This window comes from Dermacentor andersoni, chromosome 8, assembly GCF_023375885.2.
Source record: "Dermacentor andersoni chromosome 8, qqDerAnde1_hic_scaffold, whole genome shotgun sequence".
Lineage (NCBI taxonomy): Eukaryota > Metazoa > Arthropoda > Arachnida > Ixodida > Ixodidae > Dermacentor > Dermacentor andersoni.
In genome coordinates, this window is record NC_092821.1 from 70,325,833 (window position 1) to 70,340,150 (window position 14,318).

Below are 14,318 nucleotides of genomic sequence, written 5' to 3' on the forward strand. Positions count from 1 at the left end.
ATTACAAGCATGTGTCATTTTGGCCTTAACATGCAAGAATAATGCGTGTAGAGGCGAAGCGTGCGATATTGGTGAATCGGTGGCACTATAAACAAAAGCAGTTCGCTTTTACCCACACGGCGTAGAAAATACCCGACTCATCCCAAACAATACGGTACGTACCACAAAAACATCTTATTTCTAAGCATTCCCCTCTTTCCGGGCCTTCTTTCCTGCGCCTTAATAGCAGGAATACACGGGCAACTGCGCGTTTCAAGAAATTAGCTACAACCGACGCGATAGTACGCTACGAATACACAGAGGTGGCCACAACACAGGCTCTCAACCAGACAATGCTGGACGCCCACAGAATTCCTTCTACTCGCACTCAAGACAAATGCGTGAGTGTCGTTCAGAAGACAGAATTTTCGAGTTATTAATTCCTGGCGTTTGAGCTCCTTGGCGTTATCTTTTGCACGTCCTGCCAGCTCAAGCAACAAGGTCCCGTGTTATCACTGTTGGCAATTGCTCGTCGCGTTTTTGAGAAGCGTGAGTACCGAAAGACAAATTGTTGCGGGGCCATAAAATTGTCACAAACTTGTAGCAGTAAGATTCAGTACGCGCCGAACTGTTACCAAGGCCGAGCTGCTGTTGGCTGCGCCAGGACAGGCGCGGCGAGCGTGCCTCATAAGTAACAAAAACGAAGTACCGAAAATAATTTTCAGCAATGGTGGGCGTCAGAGAAAGCGCCATGAACTTGTCGGTTCATTAAAGTGCGAAACTAAACCGCGCACCATGGCCGAGCTGCTTTTCGCTAACCGAGTCACAGCGCCAGGCGCGCCTACTGCGCTTGAAAAGTACCCCCAAAACTACCGAAATAAGTTAAAATATTATTTGGGCTCATAGAAAGCGTCGCAAACATCTCCTAGTACAATTCATTAATTCTAATTAACTGCGCCGTGGCGGCCACGCTGTTTTTCGTCAACTGCGTTAAGTCTAGCCTAGGTGCCGTGCCGTAGGCCTAATTGCTTGAAATGCGTCGCAGACTGTCGAACAAAGTTTCTCACCTTGCCGCAGTCCAATAGTGCCATGGTGCCATGTCGAAGTTTAGAAGGAACGCAAGGATTTGCCGGGAGCCCACCAAACCAGGCTAAATCCAAAAATCCTAGAACAGGCAGACGGGGGACCGAACAGAGCAACGTTCAGATGAGGGGCCGGCCTCGGTCGCTTCGGTGGTGTGTCTGACGAATGACGCATGCATCTGGCTCGTCATTCAGCTGTCGCTAGGCAACGGAAGTAAAGCGCAAAGTTTAACTTAATTTAGGCCGTGACTGGTGTGACCGGGGCAGACCGGGGCACAGAAGACGAAAGGTGCCCTTAACGTCTACGTTCACCCATGACGTCAAGTCTGCTATAACCCATGACCTCACATCCCTCTGTTTGCATGGCCACAGTTCAATGGCTACAGCATGGCGCCTGTCCTTCGGGATCGGTTGCGCTGCGAAGCTGTCCGCATTCCGTGCCCACTTACAGCGTGAGTAATTCATTTTTCCACGCTATATGCGTGTAATAAAAGCCCAGGGCTGTGAGCTGTTTGATGCGTTACCGTTACGTACCTTGTGCGCATATTTTGCCTCCTGGCCACATCCGTGGCATCCCATATAGAACTGCTCATGTGAGTGGTATTGCCTCTGTCAGGATCGACAGTGCGTGCACAGAACCATTCAGCAGTCTGGTTCAGGGAAGGATGCGTCGAAGAACGAGGACGTAAGAAAACACAGGCATGACGAGCTGTTACATCGCGCTTTTTTTTCTAAGACCACCTCGCTCGAGCGAGATGGTAGAACAGCATTACTACTGCTTTTTTTACAGCTTTGCTGCAGCTCATTTAATCATCACGTGCATTCTTTTTTTAAGACAAATGGCATCGCTGCGCGGAAGAGCGTCTTTTGAAGTTTCCCAACAAGAGCCAGTGCCACCGTGGCTGCTGCATACACGCTTGCCTTTCCTGACGCAGTTAAGAGGCGGCACCAGCTCTGCTGCTGCGTGATACAGGGTCACTATGATAAGGAAATTAAAAAATAACGAACGAAATTAATGCAGTCATAGTGGTCAAACGTTTCCAAGCGTGATAAATGGAACTTATTATTAATGATTAATTAATTAGTGTTTTATGGCGCAAGGGCTAAACGGCCAAAGAGCGCGAATAAACGGAACTGCCTCGAAAGATAGGTTGAATAAATCGGCGTCCTGAAGTCGCAGTAGACTTGTGTTACGCGGTGAAGCACATCCAACAGTATTGCAGTGAAGCATGTAAAAAGTGAAGAGGGGCCACTGTCACGGAACATATATAATGTGTTCCTTAATGATGTACGCGCGCAACCGCCGTCTTCTGTTACATTACGAGCGCCGAGGCGCCTAATACGTGCAGGCCTTCAGAGCTATATCGGACGTGGCTGTGACGCTTCGAACCGTTGGTTTGTCGACCACATGAGCCAATGTTTACGCGGCCATTTTTTCTGAACTGTTCATTTCTTCCATAATAGCTACGTAACTTCGTAGTTTCCTGCCCAACTGCTTTGGTAATGTGCAAGCCAAGCTGTTCTTTTTAGCCGACCGCAGTTTTGAAAGTGAAACGGTGGTTCTGCACCAGTAGTGCCGTCGCCCATTTGCAACACAGTCAATCAATGTCATTTTGTATGTCAGTGGGAGACCACCGTACGCGGGGAACTCACTCGCACGCGTGGAACTCCATAACTAGCCGTGAGATCAGCGTGCCTCTTGAGAAGCTACTTCGCATGAAAGGCCAGGCACCCTTGCTATGCTTCACCTCAAAACATTCTGTATGTCTAACCGCTTAACATATTTGTATTGCGGTGAAGCTAACCTTACAAAACCAAATTTCGCAATGCTTTTTAGACTCCTGCCTCTCTATCAGCCACTACCAAACGCTTGTCGGTACGTCCCTTGGCAAAGGTCTTACAAGCTAAATCTCCCCTGTTGGGAGTGGGGAAGACTCACGTATATGAAAACTGCCAAGAAAAGCAATTGGCCTGATGAAGGCGAGCCACCCTGTCGAAATGTTTGCACCAGCCTGTTCGATCACCGTTATCACCGCAACATATTTGTGTATAGTGGTTAAGCTTGCCGGTAGTGGGAAGGATTTACGCGAATCGGGAATGTAGGGTTTCACTCAGCGACGAACCTAATGTTCTAGTTTCAATAAAGCACATTATTGCGGCAGGATGATATTTCGACAACTTTTGTTGGCTAAAGCCATACATGCCAGGTTAGCTCTTGTGACTATCAATACGTTTTACCGCAATACAGAAGATTCCTCACTGCAGGACACGCCCGCCGTAGTTAGCCGAAACCTTACTTAACCGTTCACTGCAAAACTCATCCTGTATTGCGGTGAAACATACTAAAGCACATTTGTCAGTTTAGAATGTAAAGACCGTCGCCCTTCGCCTTCCTGATATTGTGACACTTAGTTTGATGAGAACCTGTATTCACTGCTAAAAACATGCGCATTGAAATGGAGACATGAACATTGATGGCATCCTGTGCGATGTTTTATCCCTTTTCTTTGTTGTGTATCTGTCGTACTGCCATTATTAAATTTTCCTGTACTTTGTAAGGTACTGACATACATAACATTACATCGAAAGGAGCCACTACGTGATTAGTGTTCAAGGACCAGTGTGATGGCTTTTCTCAACAGAGGTTAGAGATATGTTGTTGTGAAGGTTTTCTTTTCAGAGAGGTATTTACTGGGGAAGAAATCAGATATCAGAAAATATACCTCAGTGGTGCCATAATATTGGCTTCCTTTTGCTTAAGTGTGCCCTAGACATAATTGAGTGGTTTGCACTTGCAACTGGAGAGCAGCCTTACCTTGGGAGATCAGTGGTAGGGCATAGTTTCTCAACCTAGGCGACACATAGCATTACCAGTCTGAGCAGAGATCTGTTTAAATGTGTGTCACCTTTAACACCTAGGTTTCCGACCTTGAATCAAGAAAAATCTGTAGCACATTTAGATACTAGATTTTAAATGCTGTGTAAGCTGTCTTCTTGCTCACTGCAGCTGCACTCGGCTTCTGTCCAAGCGGGAGAGCACTTCTGCATAGCTTATTAGGGAACATTCTTATTTACATACCATCTTTTATTTATCTCGGCTGCAATCAAAATCAAATGTATATAGCACATGAGTGTGCTGTGCATCAACCTAACTTACATAGCCATGTTAAAGATCACAGTACATGTAGCGGGTATTGGTTCATTCAAGCTAAGCTTTGCGCAGCCTTGAACTGTAGATATCATGGTACGAGAGCAGAGAAATGGATATGCAAAGGCAGCTGGGCGCCTTGAGATGACATCATATTTTGTATGTGAAAAGGTCACAGATGCGCAAAATGGGACAGAACACATGCGCTTTCATCTTTCCGCAAGCACAAATAAAAGCCGGAGGAATAAGTATTCCTCACTATGCCATAGAAATTGCATGTTTGCTCTTAAAGGTAATTCTGATTCATTGGATTTGCTGTTTTGCTGCGTTTATTTTCCTGAGTGTGCTTTAGTTTTTAAACATTCTTGTTTTAAACTCGTTTTTACTTTCACAGACTGAAGATCCCAAGTCTTGGTTTGACTTCCTCGTACAGGTTACTTGCACTTAGCATGGAGTGGTGAAGCAGAGCGGTATACTTTTATTAAATACGCAGATTTTAGCAATATAACAGCAGCTCATTAAAACAAAGGTGTGCTGAAAATAAAGTAGTCCTACCCACATTGTTCGTTGTCTAATTGTGCTTGTATTCCTTTATTCTTTTCAGCAAAACCACTTATATGGGGAATTCATCGTGATAGGTGCTCGTCGGTGTCTTAAAGAGCAGCCTTGAACCCTTTCTACTGGTGCGCTGGTAAAATGCAGTGAAATTGAAACAGAAGGCAAAATAGCAAAAACTAATGCTTGATGCAGTAATTGTCAGGCTTGAATGTCAGCAATTTTAACATAAAACACTATACTAAGACAGCGCACACTAGCACTACAAAGCACCTATATTTCATATTAGGCACCCGCCGTGGTTGCTCAGTGGCTATTGTGTTGGGCTCCTGAGCACGATGTCGCGGGATCGAATCCCGGCTACGGCGGCCGCATTTCGATGGGGGCGAAATGCGAAAACACCCGTGTACTTAGATTTAGGTGCACGTTAAAGAACCCCAGGTGGTCAAAATTTCCGGAGTCCTCCACTATGGCGTGCCTCATAATCAGAAAGTGGTTTTGGTACGTAAAACCCCATAATTTTAGGGGTACACCATATATATTACCATATATATGGTGTACCATATATTAGGCGTACATTACCATAAACCCCATATTAGGCGTACATTACCACAAGCTCTTTAAAGGTGGTCCGACGAGAAATGCTGGCTTTAACGAGAAACTATAGATGTTAAATGCATCCGGGAAAAATGTATTGAGAAATTATGCAATGCGTAGCATTTGCATAGTTAGGAGAGCCTCCAAAGTTTCCATCAGGCCTTGATAGCTGTGGATGAGCGAACAGTTGTAGCCCTATTTGGAGCATGAGAAACGAACATTAAGATTGAAACATAAGCAACAACTTGTATTGTAATTAAATAGTCTTCCTATACCTATAAAAACGACAGTGGAATGAACTTAGGGTCACAATTTCCTTTTTACTTAATTTGGGTTGAATATACTGGTTGCAATAACACAAGAAAGCAGAGCGGGTGAGGCACATTAGAAAAATGATAGTCTGTTTTTATATTCTGCCTTCTCTAGATTCAAAGTTCAGTAAAGTTAATTGGAAAGCTACAGTGAAGCCATTGCTTGAGCTTGTATGGTGCATAACAACGGTAATCGCCAACCTAACTGGTTCGGTTTACAGTGGCTTATTTGTATTGTATACCTACTTAGGTGCTAATCTATTGGAAGATTGATTAAAGTGACCAACATGCTCAGCAAGTAGTTAACTGAGTAAAAGACATGGAGAAGGGTGGAAAGACAGGACAGAGCACAGGGCGTACATTCTGTGTCCACCTAGTGGAAACGACCATTTCATCTGCCACGGAAGTTCTGATTGGCTGGGCTGGGGTACGCATGAGAAGGAGACAGGCGCCCCCAGCTAATCAGCATTTCAACAGAAGAGGATATGGACATGTACACAAGGTGACTACTTACAGGGCTATTTAATAGAGTACTTCTGTAACCAACATGCCCTCTATGCCATCCTTGCTTTCAATGTCCGTCTTAGTAAAAGTGTGAAAGAACCAGGTTTGTGCATGAAGTTTTCCTGAGGGTGTGTAATCACAGGAAACGGGGGTGGATCCAGAGTACCACCAAAGGGCAAGCCTCCATTGAAACAAATATGGAGGGAAGTGACTGCATGCTCAGACTTGTCAGCTCTCAAGTTTGCCAAGATTAAGTGATGTCAGAAGTTGATGAAGCCTGCATGGTTGATGAATAACTGCATAGGCCAAAATTATTCAGCTACGGTTTATGAGGAGTACATATTTACTGGAAATCTCAAAATAATTATGTTAACAGAGAATACCTTCCACTAGTTGTGACGTCCTTGAAATAATGAAAATGTTTGTGCTGTACTTGTGTGGTGCATGAAGTTACATTAAAAGAAACTCAGCAGTGGAAACAATATGCAAAGAGCTGTACTCCAAATCGATTTTTAGGACAAGATGAATTTAAAATAATAATAATAAGCATATGAAAATTGAATGCATTAAACAAAAATAAATGAGATGTTTCGGCTCCCACATGAGAGCCTTGTTCAGAACGATTGTGAACAAAGCTCCAGTTGAACTATCGCACTTGAACTATCGCTTATGAGACCAGACGGGCTGCCATCAAACTCTTCACTACTTGAATGCAAATACTTAGTGGTTGGCAAACGTAACATTTTTATAATAAGAATAGTAAGCATAGAATAGTCCAACACTGATGCATACAGTTACAGCACGCATATTTATCTTGGAATTAAGCACCATGCTTGTATTGACTGGTAAAAAATAGACAGCTAATTATATCACGGAAGATTAGGATTATTTTTTAACACAAGCTTACTATTTGTTGTTAAAAACAGCACAAACAGCCTCTCGAAATCTTTAGAGCCTGGTGGCAAACAAGATTTCTAAGAATGAATAGCTGCTGTACGACTAGCTGTAAAAAAAGATCTAAATAAATGGTTGCCCCCCCCCCCCCCAAAAAAAATCATAAGTGGTGAAAATGGCAAACAAAAGCTGCTGAAGGACTTGTTTGCTGTAAAGACACGTAAAATGACATGTTGCATGAAAAAAATTATTGGTTATAAAAAAAAACTTACATGACTAGACTGCCAATAATATTAAATAATAGATAAGAAAAAATCAGGGGCTGTCATGTAGCCTCCAACCATGAAACCAAAAACAAAGCTTGCATTACCCATTTTGTCTCTACATTGCCTCGAGAACTTATGTTAATTCACTTGTGATAATTTCGGATACTTCATTAGCAGACAGACACTTGGGTAACAACTTGAACACTTGGTTGTTGCAATATATTTGGCTAGTATTACATAATCAAAAATGCCATACAGTTAATTATTTTAGAATATGAATAGTTAGCGTGTAACATTCACTTCATATTCATAACTTCAATTATTCGTCCACCCCTACAAATAATACTTCTTTTACCAGTGTTCATGCCAGTATTCATATGTACTCGGCATCCACCTCTACTATCCTGAGGCATACTGATAGTACGCCCTGTGGCAAACCAAGCGGGAAAAAAATTTTTAAAATCCTGAGGCATGATTACATTTGCATTGTGTGGTAAGTACCAGTCTGCAGCACCTTCATACTGCTTGCTATGCTAATTATACATCGCATACTTGTAACAGATGTAGTGCTTCTCAAGAATCGTGTCCGAACTGCACACGCCAAAACATGAGTTGGGATATTCAGAGAAAAGTGCATGTTTTGCTCGCCAAGTGACTTTAATGTGCTCAATAATGTAAAGTGTGCTATTGCATGATTAATGTAATTTGCTTTTGCAAAGAAGAACAAGCCAGCATCTCTTGCTTCATATATATGCGCTGAACGAAGAATGCAATTAAGGAAGAAACACCAGAAATAAACACAAATAATTGTGTGGTTTCTTGCATAAAATAATTTTCACGTAGGCCACGTAAAATACTTTCAAAAGCATCCCTTAACTTAACTTACAGCTGCGTAACTGAAGGCACTTACTAAAAACAGATATCATTCGTGATCATTCACTGGGTTAGTAACTGTCTCCCACTGAAGTAGACTGAGAAGATATCGGGGCATTGCTTTCAATAGCTGACGTAAAATAAGAAGATTGCTACTTGTCGGCATGAATGAACCAAGTGAATAAGAAGTATAGGTTCTCCAACTTCTAGTATTGAGTGTGGCAGCACTTAAGAAAAACATATTGCAAGTAAAAATTTCAACAGATGAGGTGAAATAGCTAGGGAGAATTGAATAGACCAATTCATGGGAACTGCAAATTCCTGACGTTTCTTAATACTATTTTTCAAATTTACACAACTCATAAGTATGGCTTCCATTAATGCTCGTACCTCTGCCTTAATTTCATAATTCCCCATTCTCGCTGCTTTGCCCATGCTGATTGACATCTAGCAGAAAGGTTAGGGCAAAATCAGTTGAGCCTGTGTTTGTGTTGTGATGTAAGCTGCCCATGTCTGGTAGTCTATTGTCAGTTTCTCAGAGTAGATACATATAGCTGAAAAGTCATAAAGACTGTTCCGTCAGAAGGATGTCAGCCTGCATGTTAAGGCGGGCACCATACTTGTGTTTCTGGCTGGAATAAGAAAACTAAATACGGCTACCTTTTTAAAGCACATGCTTGTAGCGACGTTAAATATCAGGGAGCTGGCCTCAAGAACGACGCAAGAGCACCATTAGAGGGCAAAAAATGAAAAAAAAATGATTTGGGCATGGTAGCAGTTCAAGAAACTAGAAACGAGAGTCAGGAACAGACGGGCAGAATAGTGTGCCTCTTTACCAGTAGGTGCATGTACGTATGTGTGTCACGCAGTGGGAAAGTCAGTGGGGTGTTTCCTGATGATACGTAGGACATTGGGTGCAGTTGTAGAAAAAGTGATGACATATTATTGAGGCCGTTTCATTGTTTGTAACGTTACATTATTTCAGTTTAGTTGACACACACGTTTATGCACACGTAAACGCTTAACATAGAAATGTTTCAAACTGTCAGGAAATACTCTCTTACGGATGGGTTTGTAATTTTCAGTGGTGACTTTAATTGCGCATGCATGGCAAAAGACAAAATGAGCTATAGGGATGTCAGTGTTGTGCCTTTAAATTATCTCAGCAGTCAGCATTAGTTGGAAGACATCAGTGAGAGTTGTGGGTTTGGGAATGATATTAGCTCGACCCATTTTCAAGGGGAAAACCACGCACAGATGGACCAGGCCTATTTATCGGCATATTTAGTACCATAGATCATAGAATATCGAGTTCAACCAGTATCATTCCGATCACTACCTGGTAACATGTCGTGTCGGAAAAGGAAAGATAGAAATCCAGCGCCATTACACTCTGTGAAGGTGGTTAACCAGCGAAGCTGTGTATGTTCACCAAATAACTGCGAACTGACCATTGCCATGCATCAAACGCCGTGTTCACATAAATGGAAGACAAGGCCCGACTGGTCGCTGCTCCACGATGTTGAGCCTCAGATGATGATAAGGCCCCGGGCCTATACATACCTATGTATTGTTGCAAAACGCGGCAATGCGCCTTTTACTAATGAATCCCGGCTCGTAGAACAGACACGCACCTCACGCACTTCGAGGGCACCCACTGCTTCACCGTAGCCAAGGCAAGCGTGCGTTGGTCGGCGTCCCGCAGTACAGTAATGGTTATCAGGTCACTCGAAAACCACAAGCGGTCGCACACAACAAAGGTCACACAAAACTAGTTCCGCACAAACCTGGCCGTTGCTCCGGTGAAACGTTCCAAGTTTGCGGGATCGGGGTCACATGGACAGTTTGCATTGCTTTCCATATCGCGGTCCTGGCGGTCCTTACCGGAGTCTGCGCTTTTCGCATGTCAGCACAGGCCGCGAAAGACCTCCAAACGCATGGATGGCGACGGAGTGCGGAGCCGGCAACCTTCTGGCGAAGAAGGTGCAGGCATGCCAGACAGAATTCTGCAAGGAGTGGCCGAGTACAGTGAAGCGAAATCTTTGCAGTGATGCACAAAAGTGAGCGTTGTGCGACCCATTTGCTTCTCACAAAATATGCACGGCAATATTGAGCAGCCATGGCGAGTAGCCACACTGAATTGCAGGGGCTTAGCTGCCCAGAGAAGGCAATACCATGTGAGCCGCCTATGTTTAGAAAAGGAGTTGTATCTAGTCGCAGTGCGAGAAAGTAAAATCAGAAGTGAGGAGCAGACGGCTCGCATGGTGGAAACCCTTCGAACGCGCTACGATGTTTGTATTTGTCATGGTTTGGGCACATCCGGTGGTTGCGCGATATTCATCCGCAATAACCTTTGCATTTCGGAGGTGAGTATTGTTGTTTATAAAGCAGGACGCTTGCTTATTGGAGACTTTACGTTTACTGGTCAGCCTGGGACAGTGATCTGTCTTTATGTACCTAATAACAAGACTGAACGCGTAGCCTTTTTCGAAAGAATGGAGTGTTAGTTGAAGTGTTTGAAATATATCCTTATGTTTGGCGATTTAAATTGTATGATAATGACCGAAGGACGGTGACAGATTGAAATTGATGAACAAACGTGCAATTATTGCAACATTCTTCATCTACGTTCATGTCGTATTTGCTGATATGGCAATCCTATGCCTACGTCGTTTTGCTGTCACCTACTCAAGTGAGCAAACTTTTTATGCGTTTGTAATCCTGACTGGCTTGTCTTGCGTAAAATTTCCCGATGTGTACATTCTTTTCTTGCTTGTCCCTTGTGTCCGAAGTCTGAATTTGTTGCAAGTTAGTTTTATGCCCACTTTTCGTAAATATCTTGTATCCCTGGCTCATTGTATTCCTGGCTACGGCCCAGTGGCGTATCAGGACGCACGTGGCATAGGTGTGGATGACTTTTTAGAAATTCTTCGTTTTTATCTGGCATCGACCATCGTTAATTTCGAAGGAAAAAACTTCGTCTAAAATCGTGGGTTGTGCATTGGTTCCTGTATTGCCCCTTTATTAAGTGATATATTTTTATCATATTGTGACAAGCGAATTGCTGAATGCCTTGACACCGTCTACTTGGCTAAGATATTTACATATGTTGACGATTATGCCACTATATTGAAAGGAGTACAGGAGGGAGGGGGTTCAACTGCAGTGAACCGTGTTCTTGAAATTTTCCGTGAGAGCGCCTTTGGGTTATGTCACTTTTGAGTTGCCTTCGCATGAATGCCTGCAGTTCCTGGACATTTACATTGTTCTTGCTGGATCCCACGCGTGCTGGAGGTATCAGCCTCGCTAAAAAAGGTAGTTTATACTAACAGTTTGCTCATTCGAAGCTTGTCAAATGGGGAAGTCAAGAAACTGCATGCGCGCTGCTTTTGACAAGTCCTGCCAGCACGGAATGCAACATAGCGTGTTTTTACAGCTGTAAAGACTACACAACGCAGGATTTCACTGTGAGATGGCCACCTCTGCGATAGACACCTTTGACAAGGAAGCGCGGGGCCCATGAGAGCTCCGCCCAAGTGAAGAGCGGCAACGCCGGAGACCTGTTGCCATCCCGTACTATCACAAAATCTCTCACCGGATCAAAATTGTGGCTGAAAAATGCGAAGCCCCGGTGTTTTTTATAGCGCCCAAGAAACTGGCGGTCAGGTGCAACATGGTGCAGGGAAGGAAGAGAAGAAACGAATGCAGTATCAAGCACGTTGACAGGTTTGACCCAGCAGAATAGGGGTAGTGTACCAGATAACCCTCTCCTTTGGCAATAGGTACATAGGGCAGACGGGACGGTGTTTGAACATCAGACTGCAGGAGTACCGCGCATGGGTAGAAGGACTGGTAGGGGCTGGTAAACTGGCTGACCATTGTCGCCAATGTCGTAATTGAACGCCTGGGCTCCGCGCCACAAAAGTTTTGAAGATGTTTGTGTCACAACTGAGCCGAGAAATCTATGACGCTTACTGTATGAGAATGTAATCTTGCAGCTGCGTAAGCAGCTCTTCAGTGTCATTGAGTGAAAAACCCATCACTGTTTTCGTAAACGGAAATGAGGTTCCCAAGGTGGAGGAAATAAGAATTCTGGGCATGTATATCCAGAGAAATGGATGCAACCTCACGACAATCAAAAAGCTAGAAGGATACGCGGCGCAGGTCACGGGTATCTTTAGGAGAATTTCACTCAAAGGCAGGGGCCTCAAAGAGAACAGCCTCCTCAGACTCATGCAAGCCTTCATTACCAGCCGTATAGCGTATGCCACACCGTATCTTGTGTTTAGACGAGCAGAAAAGGATAAAATAGATGCGATCATTAGGAAGAGCGTTAAGAGAGCCCTAGGGCTCCCAGACTCGACCTCGACAGACCTCCTCCTCAAAATGGGGGTTCACAACACGCTAGTTGAACTCACTGAGGCAGTACAAGTGTCTCAGTTGGAAAGATTAGGCCAGTCTAAAACAGGGAGAAAAATCATGGAATGGGTAGGAATTCAATGTGACAGGGGTGCCCCGACTGACAAGAAGGACATTCCGTTGGACGTGCGTAAGCGCTTCAGAATCGCCCCCCTACCTAAAAATATGCATCCTATCTACAACAAAGAGAGGAGAGCTCACAGGGCTAAGGCTCTACTAAATAAACTTAAAGACACACCGGCGCATAATGTAGCGTACGTGGACGCCGCTTGCGGCAGAGACGGGGCTACGGTTTCGACGGTGGTTGATGGCGACGGGTGCGTTAAGATAGCGTGCTCCACGTGCACGAGGGACGCCTGTACAGCCGAGGAGGTTGCAGTAGCGCTCGCTTGTGCGGGCACAAAAGCGGGAGTAATATTATGCGATAACAAATTAGCTATCCGAAATTTTAACAAAGGGAGAATCTCGGAAGAAGCCCTCCACATTCTACTCAAAAACCCTCCCAGGAGGGACATAACTTTTATTTGGGTACCGGCCCATGAAGAAGTCCCAGGCAACGAAGCCGCTCACGAGCTCGCCCGAGCACTCTACCACCGGGCAACTCTAGAGCAGCCAGTTCCAGGGATAAAAGATAGCATGATCACGTACAGGGAAATTGTCGATCACTACAAAGCCGAAAGAAGAATCTTTTCGCCTCCGCATCGGTCTCTCTCTCTGGAGGACGCTCGCATCTGGCGACGCCTCCAGGGAAACAATTATACATCACCACATTGGATCTACCTAACACAGACGAGGGACTATAACGACGCCCTCTGCAAAATTTGTAAGCAAAAAGGTACGCTAGACCATATAATATGGGAGTGTGCTGGCTCCCCAGGGGCCAATGAAAACATTAACAGTAGAGAAGCCTGGGAGGCCTTGCTCCAGAGCGAGGCTGAAGACGACCAGCGTCGAGCAATTCGCCTGGCCGCTGAGGCCGTGAACACTCACCGTCCTCAACGCGCGGGGACTGCTTCGTCCTCCCCCCCTACCTACGTGTAGGTTAAGAGGCGGGCACCCCAGCTCGGTGGAACAATAAAGTTTTCAATCAATCAATCAATGAGTGAAAAAGAGTCAAATTATTTACATAGAAATTTGTGCCACTCACGCCCGTATGCCAATGTCGAGTGATGGGCGTCTGATGATTATAAAGTGCGATTATGATACATGTATAAATGTGTGGCTTTCTTTGAGTAACTTTGAGTAAAAGTTCCGCGCTTGTCCTGTGTGTTTCCTTCTTTGTCCGTTGTCGTTTGCGCGGTTACATAATAAATTACAATACCGACCACCAACTAGCCCGCCTCTCCATGTTAAATGTGGCAGATGAACAGGACAAAGTTGAAGAAAACGGTGCGAGGGAGTTCCTTCGTGCCGACAAAGGCGATCAGGATGCACCGGGTACGACCCATCTGCCTTGGTTTGGCGATGGCGTAAGTGCTGCTGGGATTCATAGCCTGCATACCCTCGGTGATCTCCTCTTGGATTTGATTGTCCACGGCGTTGCAGATACACCGCGGAGGGCGTTGTCGGGCGCGGCCACATAAGCGCGCAGTGGATACAGTTGGGTGGCGAGACGCAACTCAGAGGTACGCACATACTGCCGAGTGCGTTGCTCCGAAAGCGTACTGATGGTGACAGAGTTGTATGGGTT